We start from the raw sequence: 14,533 nt of genomic DNA, 5'->3' as shown, positions 1-14,533 counted from the left end.
GGGTTGGATAGGTGCCAGTACCTCTGCCAAGATGGTGCCGGGAGCATTCTGCCCCCCCTTATTACGCCACAGCACAGAGCCCCCTCACTCTCACGCACTGGGAAGCTGAATGGAGAGAGAGGGAGACTGGTTACAGTGTAGAGAAGCACAGAAGGAAAAAGAGAAGAGTTAGAAAAACAGAAGGAAGAGAGGGAAGGGGTAAAATGCACGTCCTCAAAAATCTGAGGTTCGTGCCACTTTTAATCTCAACATAGGGAGGGAAAAGCATTAGGATTATATACTGAAACATGGTTTAAAATACATGCCGGTATTAATAACTCTAACACCTCCATAGAGCTCTGTGTATTTCAGTATAGAGCCCATGCATTGTAACACCTCACAACTCCTTATGGTGCCATCTCTACAGAAGCTAATGTATTGTAACACCTTTACAGAAGCTCATGTATTATAGCACCTTTGCAGAGGCTCATGTAGACCGCTCTGAATTAACTCCCTAGTCATTAGTAGCGGTATAGAAACTCTCAATAATCATAATCACAACAGGTTATGATCTGCCATAATTACAGTGCAAGTTTACGATAACAAGTTTTCATCCTAATTTGACACATACCAGGAATCTAAAACCAATATATATAATCTACAATGTACAGGTCACAATGTGCCATAGTTACAGTGCAGGATTTTTCCATACAGTTTTCCTAATGTGACACATACTGGAATCTGGTACCAATATGCATTTCTTTGTCGTCCATCGGTCATGGGCAGGGGAGTTTGATGAACGGGTCTGTTTTTATTGCTTTCCAAAAATTGAGGAGTCCTGATCTGAGGAGTCAGTTGATTCCAGTGCCTCGGTATGAAGTGGGAGTAGGAACGTCGCCTGGCGGTTTGCGGTTGAAGGGCTCGACCAGGGGGTGTTTTGAGGCTTGTTTCATCCTGGGAGCAGAGGGACCGGTTCAGCACATACGGAGGAAGCTTAGCCATCAAGTAGTCCGGCGCCATGTCATGCAAGGATCTGAATGCTAGCATCAGGCCCTTGAAGACACATTTGGCTACTGAGCCAACGCTTTAGATTGCATAGCCATGCAAATGGTGATTTCAGGAAGCCATTCTTTACATCTGTAGAACCGCACCTTGCAGAGATTTCTGAGGAGGATAGCAGAGACTGTGGTTTGGGGAGAAAAATCTGCATCTCACAAAAGAAATATACCTTTAAGGGAAAAAATGTCTCCATCGAGTTTTACTCCAGCTCAAAGGCACGCATATGTTTCTAAAAAGTCAAGATTTTGCCCCAGGTATTACGCGAGAGATTAAGGGATTCATTCTTCTTAATCCTCTGTTGTTTATTTCCACCTCGAAATGGAAGAAAAATATAATTTGTAGCTTCACCGCAGGATTGGTGGCATTTAATATGTCCAGGTGGATGGCTACACATGGAAGCAGTGCCCCTCTTAGGAGCCAACTTTTCAAAATAATGGGGGGTGCTAAATCCAATGGAAGTTACCTCTTCCTGGGCACACTTAAGGAATTTATTCAATATTGGGGGTGCTCAAGCACCCACACAGCTCTTCCTGCTGTGTGTTGCCTGCAAATACACGTGCTCCCCTGTATATTCTTATTTGGTTTTTACTTTGCACTTGGTGGAGCCTTTTGTATAACACCTTTGGAATCGAGAATGTCCCAGCCTGGATGTCTGAATTCTTCTCTTACTGTTCTTTAAAAAAGGGCCTTGACATCATATCAGTTACCTAAATTGCTATTAAAAATACTTACAAAACACATTTGTACCTTTGAAGTAGTCAGAAGGCACAGGCAAAGAGCATGAGCAACCGAATTTATCATTCAGCCAGGGAGGCCAGAGAAGAAAGCAGAATTGACAGTGTTAATGGTTCTCTTTCGAAACAAGATTTAAAAGGATTTTTAACTAAGAGGGAAAAGGAATAGGACTTGTATACTGCTTTTTTTGTGGTTACACATTTGAAGTGGTTTACAGCGTTCCCCGTGAATTTGCGGTTTCAATCATTCACGCTATTCTCAGTCCACCTCTTCCTGCTTTGACATGCAGCTCCTGATTGGTGTAGCCCGACTTTAGTACAGGAAGAGGCGGTCAGAGCATACTGCGAGTGATTTCCTTCACTCGCCGACGCTCCAGCTGCCCTCTCCTGCCTCCCCAAGCATGGGGCATGAGATAGATTTGCATACTTAGAAAGAAAGAAACATGTTGGCAGATAAAGGCCAAATGGCCCATCTAGTCTACCGTTCCACACCATCCACTATCTCCTCTTCTAACTAAGAGATCCCACATACCTGTCCCACGCTATCTTAAATTCAGAAACAGTCTTCATCTCCACCACCTCCACCAGGAGACCATTCCATGCATCTACCACCCTTTCTGTAAAGAAACACTTTTTTACATTACTCTTGAGCCTATCACCTCTCCTTCTGGAGTTTTCCTTCATTTGAAAACTGTACATTAATGCCACGCAGATATTTAAACATCTCTATTTTATCCCCTCTCTCCTGTCTTTCCTCCAGAGTAAACATATTAAGGTCCCTAAGTTTGTCCCCCTATGATTTATGAAGCCACAAACCAATTTTGTAGTAGCCTTCTGGACCGATTCCATCCTATTCATATCTTTTTGAGGGTGGGATTCTCCAAAATTGTACACAGTATTCCAAATGGGGCCTCACCAAAGACAAAACAGCATTATCACCTTCCTTTTCCTACTGCTCATTCCTCTCCTTATGCACCCCAGCATCTTCCTAGCTTTGACCATCACCTTTTCTACTTGTTTTGCCACCCTGAGATCATCAGACACAATCCCACCCCAAGTCCCTCTCTTCTTTCACGCACAGAAGTTCCTTGCTTCCCATACCATACTGTTCTTCTGGATTTTTGCAGCCCAAGTGCAAGATCCTGCCTTTTGTAGCATTAAATCTTAGTTGCAAATTACCTGACTATTCTTCAAGCTACGCCAGATCCCGCCTCATGTTATCCACAACCTCTGGGGTGTTTACCCTAATTACAAAAAGACAAATTCCATATCCTAAAAACCTGACTGACTAGGTGTGTCTCAAGGACGGGGTTGAGAACCCCTGGTCCAGGGGGTAAAAATGTACACAATAAGAGTTTCAGGATAGAAAGTAAATAGACAATGACAAGACATAAATCTTTGACACTGGTGCTACTCAAAAGTTTCAAGTTTTTGCTGTGATGCAACGGAACAAATGATAATGTAGGTGCTGTCCAATTTTCCATTTTCTTTATCACAAACCAAAATCCTTGAGGGCTGGGACATAACAGCTGGTGAGAAAACTGCCTTACGTGCGCACCCTGATAAGACGTGTAAATACACTGTGCTTGGCAGCAGGGCTTAGAATCACGGAAGTCATAGCTCCCCAGCTGGCGGCCATATTTAAATATACTACCACACCCCTCCCTAGCTGGTGGCTGTATATATAGTGAGGTACTGCAGCGGAACATCTTGTGTAGCTTCAGAGAGCTCCGGGGTCCAAACCAAACGCCACGATGATTCGTATCCTACTGGCTGTAGTGCTGGTGGTAGAAGGTATGTTTTAGGAGACAAAGGCTCATGTATGGTCTGGATCTGAATGAGAATAAGCACCTTTGAAGAAGTTCTTGTTGGGTCCACATTTCCTGCCGTTTGGTTTTTCCAGGATATTTAATGACTATGCATGAAATATTTTTCTCTATGTTGGCGGCAGTGCATGTGACTTGTTGACTGATTATGATTTATTTAGCAGTTTTTGGGACAAAAATTAATTACCCAAGGCGGTGTACAGCAAGAACAAATTACAGCTGTAAAACTATTCAAATAACCACAGAGTCTACCTCAACATTTTTTGGGGAGAGGGATTCCTGTACTGTTTCACCTGCTGGTTGACTGCTGTGGCTGTAGCACTCTACAATATGGCCTATATTATGACATTGTACAATGCATTAAATCTGTAGTCTTGTTAATTGTGTTACCCTGTACTGTATACACTTCATCCCTTCGGTTGCCAACGTGGCTCTCTTTAAAATGTGTCCTATTCAGCTCTGGGCTGTGGGGCTCCCACCTACTTACCGATCCTGTCCAGAGTGGTTGGTGGCATCGAGGCAAGAGCGCACAGCTGGCCCTGGCAGGTAAGCAGGAGAAGCATCCTCTATGCTTTGCTTCTGGGCTCAGCCGCTAGACAACTGGATTTATCTTAGAGGTTTTTCTAGCAAACAATTTGGGTGAAGAATCGAGGGGCTGCGATAAAATCAAAGAAAGAAAACCGCATACACCATTAATCAGTAGGTCTTTGATGATTAGAACTGGAATGTAGATATGAAAAGGAGCTGTTTGGACAATAAATTCATTTTCAGAGGCGTGATCTTGAGAATTAGCCTGTTTTTCATGCTTAAGGGCAGACAGCATGAGCTGGGAGGAAGAAACCACTGTGGCGGAGACCTGCGCAGGTCGGATATGGGGGAATTGGGGACTGTTCGCATTCGGGTCCAGCTGTGGAGAAAGCAAATGAGACTGAGTAAGCTGAAAAGGGTGGGAGAGAAACAAAGAGAAGGCAGGGAGAGAAAGAGATCAGGAGGGGAACTGGTTTAGCGACCATAGCTTAAAGGCAAGGTAAGGTTTGAGAATCCGGCCCTAGTGTGTATTTTGACATTCGTAAATCTCATGACCGTTTGCAGGTGTGAATTGTATGTAAAACTAGCTCTTTTGTCTTCGTTCAGGCCTCCCTTCAGTACCAATCCAGTGGAAGCTGGTATCACACCTGTGGGGGGACTCTGATTGCCTCTGACTGGGTCCTGACGGCTGCTCACTGCATTAGGTAATGATGCTAAGAAAGAACATGAAACAGCAGGGATGTAGCAGCCCTGAGACCAGAGAGCGTATCAAAAAACATATTTTCCTAGTTCCCTCCTATGTATTCATAACATCCTATCAGATTTCTTTCTTTCTGTGAATGGAATGGGGATCGTTTTATCAGTTTTACCCGTGGAATAAAGTGATTATAAAATCACCCCAGAGTTACGCACATATAAATGCACCTGGTTTTTTTAATCTTCTTGAGAAGGGGTCCCCAAAGTCCCTCCTTGAGGGCCGAATCCAGTTGGGTTTTCAGGATTTCCCCAATGAATATGCATTGAAACCAGTGAATGCACATAGATCTCATGCATATTCATTGGGGAAATCCTGAAAACCCGACTGGATTCGGCCCTCAAGGAGGGATTTTGGGGACCCCTGATCTTGAGTGTAGACACCTTTGAGGGAGGAGTTTGGGCAGAAGGTGGGTGGAGTCATGAAGGATACACGTATTTTATAAATATACACTTGAATCAGGGCTGGATTAAGGCCAGCTGATGCCCTAAGCAGAGCCCAACAATGGTGCCCCACGGCCCTTCTATTGCTTAACTGGCAAGCCATTAAGGCTCAATAAATGCTGAAGATTGTCATTATGGTATGAAGCAAAGCGTCGTATAGATTTATAGCAGGGGTGTCCAATGTCGGTCCTCGAGGGCCGCAGTCCAGTCGGATTTTCAGGATTTCCCCAATGAATATACATGAGGTCTATTTGCATGCACTGCTTTCATTGTATGCTAATAGATCTCATGCATATTCATTGGGGAAATCCTGAAAACCCAACTGGATTGCGGCCCTCGAGGACCGACATTGGACACCCCTGGACTAGAGAAATGATGCAGTTCATGTTGGGCAGCGTTGGAGGCAAAGGATCGCGTTTGATGCGACAATTGTGACAACATCAAATTTATACCGTGCAGAAGGCCTGGCAATCTACTTCTGTATTCTGCCATGAAAACTTGATGTTCATTATTATTATTATTATTATTATTATCAATTCGTAAGGACTTGAACACGAGTCGATGGTACCTATCGGGCTTAGTGTGCACCAGTGGTTCCCAAACCTGTCCTAGGGGACCCCCAGCCAGTCAGGTTTTCAAGATATCCCTAATGAATATGCATGAGAGAGATTTGCATATAAAGGAAGTGACAGGTATGCAAATCTCTCTCTTGCATATTCATTAGGGATATCTTGAAAACCTGACTGGCTGGGGGGTCCCTCAGGACAGGTTTGGGAACCACTGGTGTGCACGAATGACAAAATCGAACACGGAATGCTTTAGTAAGCTGTGTTAGGCGCTAATGTTTAATGTGGTATGCTCTGAAGCAGTGGTTCCCAACCCTGTCCTGGAGGACCACCAGCCAGTTGGGTTTTCGGGATAGCTCTGATGAATATTCATGGGGCAGATTTGCATGACTGTCTCCTCCATTATATGCAAATCTCTGTCATGCATATTCATTAGGGCTGTCCCGAAGACCCGACTGGCTGGTGGTCCTCCAGAACAGGGTTGGGACCCACTGCTTCAGAGCATCCCACGTTAAACATTAGCTTACTAAACAGGACCCTTAACTCTTCACTGCTTCTACTTCAGGCTTAAGGCCCCTTTTACAAAGTCGTGGTAGCGAGTACCAGTGTGGTAGATGCGACGTAGCCCATAGGATTAGCTACCATGGCTTTGAAAAAGGGGCCCTTAGATTTTAAACCCTCCAGGAAAATACCTATTGTACTTGAATGTAACTCTCTCAACTACAGTACTTCCCCCAAAATTTGCGGGGGTTCCATTCCAGGAACCCCCACGAATTTCAGAAAACTGTGCATACAGTTTTTCGCCTGTCATAAGGCAGGAGAGGGCAGCTGGAGTGCCGGCGAGTGAAGAAAATCACTCGCGGTATGCTCCGACCGCCTCTTCGTGTTACTAATGTAAGGCTACACCAATCAGGAGCTGCTTTGACACGCAGCTCCTGATTGGTGGAGCCCGACTTTAGTAGAGGAAGAGGCGGTCGGAGAATACCGCGAATTAGTGAGTCCGCGAACCGCAAATTCGCGGGGGAACACTTTACTGCTAAAAGGTGTGAGCAAAATCCCTTCCCATTTCACTTGCGCTTACTTGTACCCAGTGGCGTAGTACGGGTGAGCGGCGCCTGGGATGGTGGCGCCCCTCCCCCACCCTCTTCCCTGTCTCCCCTGCAGCATGTGCGCCCCTTCCCTTTCCCGTACTTTTTTAAAACTTCTCCGGCATGAGAAGCATGCTGCCCACGTCGGTGTCGGCTCGCTCTTTGACGTCATTTCCTAGGTATGGATCCCGGAAGTGATGTCGGAGAGCGCCAATGCTGAAGCGGGCAGCAACCTCACACCAAAAAGATACGGGGGAAGGCAAGGGGTGCGCACGCTGCAAGGAGAGGAGCAAGGAGCGGGGAGTAGACGGGCAGAGAGGAAGAGGTGGCGCCTCCACACCCTTAGGAAGACCACGCCCAGAGCAGACTGTCACCCCGCATCCCCTCACTATGCCACTGCTTGTACTTTTAAGACTAGACCAATGACAAGCCATTTAGAGATCTTTTCAGCTGCTTTCTTCTCATTTTCCCCGTTCGTTTTCGTTCTCCAGTTCTCGAGTCTACCGAGTGCAGCTTGGAAAACATACCTTAGGTGCTTCTGATTCAGGAGAGAAATCAATTAGCGCAGCGAAGATCATCGTCCATCCAAAATGGAATTCCAACCTACTCTCTCAAGGGTAATAATTGAAATACTTTATTATTTCTTACTACTGTTTTGTTTTTTTAAAATTTTTTGTTGTGCTACTAGACACATCCAGTTCTGTATAGATGCACATAAAAGATTATACCTTCCCTGAAGAGCTTACAGTCTAGCCAAGATGTATTTGAATATTATGTACATGTTGATGTAAACCTCCTGGTTAATAGACGAATGAGTTGTACAGCTTCAGCATCTATGAGGCAAATTTTTTTTCTGTTATATAGAAGATTTTGGACTCTAGTTCGATTGCAAAAATTGGATAGTGCTTAACTTCTGGAAGTCAATTCGGGGAAAAATTAATTTTGTTCTAGGAGTGAATATTCCGTTGTCATATGATATAATTCTATTTGGGACATTGTTAACATCTAATAGTCCAATTGATAAACATAAAAGTAAACTTCTTCTTCTAATGACTGGGCTGGCCATTCAATTGATCACTAGAAAGGGGAAAAATTTGGACCGTTTAAATTTTATCTTTTGGTGGGAAACACTTTGCTTATATAATCGTTACGAAAGAATCTGGGAAAAGTAAAAACTTTAAAGAAATTTGGAGTCCATTAGAGTCCTTTGTTAAACAAATTAATGAGTAGTAATTTGTTAGATTAAGTTTTCTTTGCACCCACATCCAGGGAGGGAAGGAGGGATGGGTTATTTGTTTTAGTAATTTGCAAGTATGCAAGTGCTGTTTGCACTTTTTATCTGCTTAGAAAATCAATAAAGGTTACAATTGGCTGGGAAGAGCCCAGATTGAAGATTAAAAGCAATCTTAAAATAAGTGGGATTTTGAGTAAGACTTGAGTATGGCCAGGGAGGGGATGTGATGCTGCAAATCCAAGTTTTCTAGACATCTGGTTCAGCAAATTGAAAAGCCTGAAGTCGGGAATTGGCCAATGACGGAGGCTGTGTTTTTTTAACAGTCTAAAAAGAGTAGAAGGAGAAAAAAGTAGTGGGACGTACTAAACTGCCACCACAGGAAAGGGGGGAGAACTACAACGTCAAAGAGAAAATACTAGCGGTTATGCGCCGAACTGCCTAGAGGTGGCGCAATCATTTCTATCAGCCTTTTGATTGGCTTAAAGTTAGACTTAATATTGGCAGTCTATAATGTACAACTGCCATTACCGGTTAAAGAATTTTAATGTACTGTATATCATCCTAGTGCCTAAATTTCAGCGCCCTTTCGTAAATACCTTTCATGCTCCTAAATATTCACAATTCTTGTGGCTGGAAGCGCTTTTGAGGGCGGCCCAAATAAATGTCCAGAATAACAATGTCTGGTGCAAGAAGTACTGAACAGGCCCAAAACAAGAGTAGGTGATTTAGACCCTGCACTGGGTTCAGGAGGGGCTGAACAGGGGAATGTCTTCCTCTGGAAAAATTCCGACCCAGAGTGGAGGAGTCGATTTGGGGGTCAGTGCCCACAGGTTTATTGGCTTTCTTCAATGCCACCCTATAAGTGGCACAGAGTGCTCTTTTGTTCAAACACAGGGCTAAACTATTTAAAACAGCACGTTTAAAGAGATCCACTACCTTGATATCATACGAAAAACAGTTCATCTTGCCGTCTAGAAATATTACACAAGTATTTCATTGAATTTATTTCAAACCCAGGAATGATATCGCTTTAATCAAGCTGGCTGAACCTGTGAGCTTCAGTAACACCATTCAACCCAGTTGCATCCCTCCTGCCGAAACCATCCTTTCCCATAACACTGCCTGCTATGTGACAGGCTGGGGACGACTGCAGAGTAAGTACCGACATCAGTTACGAGATGATCACGACTTATCTTCTGAACGACAGTACAGGTCAGTCTGGACTTGCGCTATGATGCAATCCACCCCAGGCGTGGCTGCACAGAATTTTAAAATTGTTGGGCTAAAAAGTGCAGTGGTTATGATTATCCCTTTAATTTCTGTAAAATGAATGTCGTACATTATAAAGAAGTGTTCTGCCTAATGTGGGTTAACATTAAGTTAAGGCATGTTACATGGAAAACCTCTGCGTTAACTGTTGGGGCACAGTTATTCCCTCTGTCTCTCCTCGCCATCTGTCCCTATTCCCTTATGTTCAGTATTTACCCTCTATGTCCCGTTCCCCCCCCCCCCAATACCATGTTACTCTCCCTTCTTTTTCCCGCACTTCCAACCCAGGGTCAGCATCTCTCCCTTGCCTCATCTCTCTCGTCTCCCCAGATAGGGCACTTTTACCCATCTTATCTCCCCCTTGCATCCCATCTCTCTCTCTCCACCTCTTCCTCCATGGGTCCAGCTTCTCTCCCTCTCTCTTCCTCATCCTTGTCCAAACTCAGTGAAAAACTTTGTTTAAATGATGTTTTAAACTGATTTTCAAGGCCAGTGCCTATAAAATGGCACCAGAATGGCGCCTCCGTAGCCACTTTACGCCACTTAATGCCACTGCAGGCGTGGATAATTCTGGAAGTGGCATTAGCGGCCATAAAGCGCCTATGGAGGTGCGATTCACATCAAAGGTAGGTGCCAGACATGTAGACCTGGAAACAGTGACATACCGAGGGTGAGAGACGCCTGCGGTGGCGGTGCCCCTCCCCCACCCCACTTTTCTGATCCTCTCACTCCTTCCCCACCGTGCGCTCCCCTTCCCTTTGCCCTGTACCTCTTGAACTTTCCCAGCGGGTATCAGCATCACGCACTTGCTGACTACGGTGGTGTTGACTCTCCCTGTGACATCACTTCCTAGGCATCGGACCCGGAAGTGATGTCAGAGGGAGGACCGATGCTGGCACGAGCAGCAGATTGGAGGTGCTGCTTGTGCCGGTGAAGAGCTAGAGGTATGGTGGGGGGGGGGGGGAAAGGAGTGAAGGTGACGTGCATGGGAGGGATGAGAGAAGGACGTCAGGCGTCAACCTTTTTTATTTTTCTACACTGTCACAAGTTGCAGCAGTTTGGAACTTCGCTGCCATTTTCAATTACTGCAAATTTTATTATAAGTAGGTCCTGTTGGGAACATCATTCACCCATCTCCACCCCCTTTTTAGTTGATTCACTGTAGATCACAAACCAGGACCAGTAGGTGTCACTAGAGAGCAATGGCTCCGGCTCCAGTAAGACCGTTTAGAGGACCCACTTAAGTAGCTTTCAACATTTGACTTTTCACTCTTATTATTCTTCAAAAACCTCTAAAGAAACAAGTAGCAGTGTTCCTTTTCCTCTCGTTTGTCCCATATGCGGTTTTCTTTCCTATATAATTTGTAATTCCAACCCAGCTTCCTTTTTGTTTCATGTTTGTTAACGATGTCAACCATTAGTACGCCATTTATTTGATGTGGTTTTTAAAAAATTGTTTTAATTATCCTGTTATTGGCGCTGTTTTTATTTTGTTTTGTTTTCCCTATTATATTTTAATTTGTATCTTGCTTAGAAATTGGATAAGCGACTGTATCAAATTTTAATAAAAACTTGAAACTTGAAAATAGAACAGGGTTCCTCAACTTTTGTTCTCCTATAACCACCTTCCTCCCTCTTGTGTACATGCGAATAGATTGAAGAGGGTTATTTATTCATTTTCCTTTCTGTAATTTTCTCAGCTGGTGGAGCCTCTCCAAAAGACCTGCAACAGGCACCTCTGCTGGTGGTGGATCATAAGAGCTGTTCCCGCTCAGACTGGTGGGGTAGCAGCGTGAAAACCAATATGGTCTGCGCCGGCGGTGACGGCATTACCTCCAGCTGCAACGTTAGTACAGTCACTCTTTGGCGCGCTCTGTCATCAGCTACGTAAAAATGGTGTAGTCATGTGGAATGATCACATTCAAAACATCTGGAATCTAAGTACTGCCAAAAATAGTTAGCATAAGAACATAAGAGCTGCCATACTGGGACCGACTGAAGGTCCATCAAGCCCAACATCCTATTTCTCCAACAGTGGCCAACCCAGGTCACATGGCAAGAGCCCAATGAGTAAAACAGATTTTTTTACTGCTTATTCTAGGAATACGCAGTAGATTTTCCGAAATCCATCTTAATAATGGCTTATGAACTTTTAGGAAATTAGCCAAACCTTTTTTAAAACCCTGCTAAGCTAACTGCTTTTGCCACATTCTTCAGCAACAAATGCCAGAGTTTAATTATACGTTAAGTGAAGAAATATTTTACTACTACTATTTACCAGAACTGATGCTGTGGTGTAATGCTACTTGTAGAGTTACATTCTTTCCCCATTATACTGAATGTGTTTATCTCTTCAGATCTTTCGCAAAATCTTAAAAACTGCCATGTTTCATCGCTTTTTAGGCTATAGCGCCAATTAATGTTAATGGATCTTTCTTTGTGATCTAATTATGTAAACCGAATCAAGCTCCTATTTTAAGGAGAGGATTCGTTATACAAGACTGAGAATTAGATTCAATTTGATTCAGATACCAATTACACAAACTGCCCTTCGCAAATTCTGCGTCATAAATACACATTAAAAATTGTTGCACTCGAAACACAGACCTATACTGTTAATCACAATTTCTGAATTTCCCAGTATCTCATACGTATCATTTAATATTTATGCTGCTTTGTAAACGCCTCAATCAGATCTTGGGCATCTGAGTGAGGATTATTTACTAAGACAAGTTAGCTTTTAATGCAAGAAAGAGCAGGCTAATTTCCATGTTAACTTTCAAAGCAGAAGGAAGCAAGATATAGATAAGGAATATGTCCTACAATTAATAACAAGATAGGAACGGCTCATGAACTACACTATATGCAGCAGATAATGTGGCAGTTTTTGTCACCTCATTAGGTGGCGCTATCCGCACTGTTATCTATCATTCAGTGAAGGTACAATAAAGACTTTCCAGCCAAAAATGTAGGCTGAGGGGAGATGTGATTGAAGTCTACAAAATCCTGGGTGGAGTAGAACGGGTACAAGTGGATCGATTTTTCACTCTGTCAAAAATTACAAAGACTAGAGGACACTCGATGAAGTTACAGGGAAATACTTTTAAAACCAAATAGAGGAAATTTTTTTTCACTCAGAGAATAGTTAAGCTCTGGAACACGTTGCCAGAGGTTTTGGTAAGAGTGGATAGCATAGCTGGTTTTAAGAAAGGTTTGGACAAGTTCCTGGAGGAAAAGTCCATAGTCTGTTATTGAGAAAGACACGGGGGAAGCCATTGCTTGCCCTGGATCAGTAGCATGGAATGTTGCTACACCTTGGGTTTTGGCCAAGTACTAGGGACCTGGATTGGCCACCGTGAGAACGGGCTATTAGGCTTGATGGACCATTGGTCTGACCCAATAAGGCTCTTCTTATGTTCTTACATTTAGAGCCTAAAACTTAGAGATCTTAATGGAAGCACTATTTTTTTGGAAAATGTGTACCCCCGTTTCCTTCTTGTTACTTCCTATCCCTCTACCTCTCCTTTTTATTTTTATTTACATATTGTAATTAAAACTTCCCTATCCCCTAGCACCTTTCGTTTCTAACAAATCTTAATCTGTCTTAGTCCTAGTTTTTCCCCCCTTTTATTTTATTTTAAATCTTAAATTTTATTAGATTTTTCTGATTTTTACTATTGTAAACCGTCCCGATACATGTGATGGTCGGTATATCAAGCCATAAATAAACTTGAAACTTGAAACATCCATGCCACAAGCTGAACCCCCCTAACGTCATTATCACTTTATCTGTACAGGGGGACTCTGGTGGACCACTGAACTGCAAGAATTCCAGTGGGAAATGGGAAGTTCATGGCGTCGTCAGCTTTGGCTCCTCTATGGGTTGTAATTACATCAAGAAGCCCTCTGTTTTTAGCCGGGTCTCAGCCTTCAACAGCTGGATTAGTCAGGTAAGGGCAATTTGGGTTCTGCCAAATGTTAAGGAAGGGTTCGTTGAAGTTTTCTTCTGAACTTACATGGTCACTATAAAAAAAAATTACAGGTTTAAGTGTATAAAAAACTGTAACAGCAGGCCACACCCTGTACGGCTTCAGATCTACAATTTAGTTTTAATTTCTCTTTATTCGGGGCCCAGAAAGTGCACCAAATCTACAGAATTTGAATTCTGTTTTTTAGCCTTGTGTATGAGAAAACATGACTGACTTGGGGCCTCCCCTAGGATAGGTTTGGGAAGCCCTGACCTGGCTCACAAGGGACAGACTGGACCCTATTGTTCACCTAGACCTGCTCTGATTTCCCTAAGTGGATCAGAGCTACAAGGTCAGGCTCACCATGGAGCAAACACAGGGCTGGTTGAGCCTGTCCCTTAGGCTTTGCCGTTTACCTGCTGATCCCACTTTGGTTTCTGTTCGCTCACTTTTCTTTTTTTAAATCTTCTGCAGACTATTGCTGCCAACTAATTGGAAGAGCCACTGAAGTGCCCAGACCAACCACCAAAGCCAGAGATGCGGCAGAACCTTTCACGTCTGGGATTGATGAAAAAAACAGAAGCATTGACCACAGAGGCTGAAACAAGCTCCTTCCTTCTGGTTATTTTAGTTTGGTTTCAGTCTGTTTTGTTGGTTATCCTTATAAAAAAAAAAAAAAAATAGTACTTTCCAGCTAACAGATAAATAATCATCTAAATGCATCCTGCCCTCACCTCCAGAGACCTAATCCCGATAATACTACATGTGGGGCTTTTTAAGCAGTGGCAGCCTCTGTGCTACAAAATGTTTTAGCTCTGTAAATTGACAAATATTTGGACAGATCTGGCGATGGTAATGTTTGGTCCGTCACTGATTAACGATGTCTCCAACTATGTATTGCCTCCTTTGTACAGTATATTCCCAACCTCCTCCTATGCAAACTATTACCCAGTGGTAGCTGGGACTAGAGAATGACACGGGGACTCAATTTTCCCGCCCCATCCCCGTGAGTTTTGTCGCTGTTCCTGTCCCTGCCCCATTCCTGTAAGCTCAGCCTTAACCGCACAAGCCTTGAACACTTATGG

General features: G+C 43.6%; 1 protein-coding gene across 5 annotated transcripts in view; it reads left to right on the top strand.

The window, feature by feature from the left end:
• The window catches only part of CTRC (chymotrypsin C), a 55,274-nt gene extending 50,469 nt beyond the window's left edge, over positions 1-4,805 (top strand). For 4 of the 5 annotated variants that reach the window (XM_033922126.1, XM_033922123.1, XM_033922122.1 and 1 more), the window contains one exon: positions 4,056-4,144. The gene's annotated coding sequence lies outside the window, so the exon portion shown is untranslated. Of the gene's footprint in view, positions 1-4,055; positions 4,145-4,732 lie in introns of those variants that run through there. The other variant, XM_033922124.1, reaches the window with a different exon arrangement.
• The last annotated feature ends 9,728 nt before the right edge of the window (positions 4,806-14,533 follow it).

Source organism: Geotrypetes seraphini, chromosome 15 (assembly GCF_902459505.1).
Source record: "Geotrypetes seraphini chromosome 15, aGeoSer1.1, whole genome shotgun sequence".
NCBI classification, from domain to species: domain Eukaryota; kingdom Metazoa; phylum Chordata; class Amphibia; order Gymnophiona; family Dermophiidae; genus Geotrypetes; species Geotrypetes seraphini.
The sequence above is the reverse complement of the archived record's forward strand: the minus strand, read 5'-3'. Positions and strand labels throughout refer to the sequence as shown.